Below are 1,219 nucleotides of genomic sequence, written 5' to 3' on the forward strand. Positions count from 1 at the left end.
GGACACTGGCGCCACCGGGCCCTCTGACCACCACCAGTAGGCAACGGGTGAAGTGTCTTGCCCAAAGACACAACGACCGAGACTGTCCAAGCCGGGGCTCTTCCGATTACAAGGCGAACTCCCAACTCTTGAGCCAGGATCGCCCACAAAACTCTAGCCCAGCAATCCAGTTTGGACACTTCATAAATGTGTCTGTGTTTATTCCTCTTGAAGCATGGTCAGCAGGGTTTAATTCAGAGTTCACATACATCCACTGACTTGGTTTTGTGTCTCTAATAAGTGAAACTCTATTTGCTACAAATGTCTTAAATCTGATGTTCTCACTGGAGATGTACTTTAAAACAGTGGTACTGTCAGACCAAAACACAGATTCTTCTTGTGGCATTTGCAACTCCTTTCTCATGAGCTTGTCCATTTTTACAGCAACTGCAGCTGCTGTCCGCTCGAGACGTGGAATTGTTATTTGCTCCAGAGGAGACGCTCTGCACTTGCCAACGATGAATGAGAAGTGAGTTTCTCTTTTCTGCTTTGTGATACGGAGGTAAGTAACGACGCCATAACCCATAGGTGTCAAACTCTGGCCCGCGGGCCAAATTTGGCCCGCAGCCTAATTACATTTGGCCCGCGAAGCCATACCAAAATACTATTAGAGATGGCCTACTGGTATTATACAGCTAATATATATATATTGTTTAGTATTAAGCTTTGCTTGTTCCATATTTAGTTTTCCAGCAAAACTTATTTGAGTCCATAAGAAAAGATTCATTCTTATATCTGGAGGAAGATTTTTTTTCAATAAGTATTAATGTTAGCCTGCGATTTTGTTCCAGTTTTGAATTTTGGCCCACTGTGAATTTGAGTTTGACACCCCTGCCATAACCTCTCTCATTGGCATCAGCAAAGTGGTGCAATTGTGCAGATATGACCACTCCAAATCCAGCAGGTTTCAAACACCTGTTGACGGTAAACCCATGAAGTTTTGAAAGCTCTGATCACCAAACTTGTGACATTTGAGCCAGTTCAGCTCAAAAGAAAAAAAAAAAAAAGCGCATAAAAAATAGACATAATAATTCATAAAAATTCATCGTTCATTCATAATAAAAACTCCATCACCAAACTTACACATACACACCATTCTGTTCCCAAATAAAACATTAAAATTATACAACTCATACATGATCACACACTTGATTTGTCCATAACCAGTTTTTAACCTTTG

General features: G+C 41.0%; 1 long non-coding RNA gene across 1 annotated transcript in view; it reads left to right on the forward strand.

The window, feature by feature from the left end:
• The window catches only part of LOC102199553 (uncharacterized), an 11,747-nt gene that overhangs the window by 6,459 nt on the left and 4,069 nt on the right, over nucleotides 1-1,219 (forward strand). The window contains exon 2 of the long non-coding RNA XR_312482.2: nucleotides 424-508. This is a non-coding gene — a long non-coding RNA (uncharacterized LOC102199553). The remainder of the gene's footprint in view (nucleotides 1-423; nucleotides 509-1,219) is intronic.

The sequence above is a fragment of the Pundamilia nyererei genome, unplaced genomic scaffold (genome assembly GCF_000239375.1).
Source record: "Pundamilia nyererei isolate P.nyererei 1_Seehausen unplaced genomic scaffold, PunNye1.0 scaffold00868, whole genome shotgun sequence".
NCBI classification, from domain to species: Eukaryota; Metazoa; Chordata; class Actinopteri; order Cichliformes; family Cichlidae; genus Pundamilia; species Pundamilia nyererei.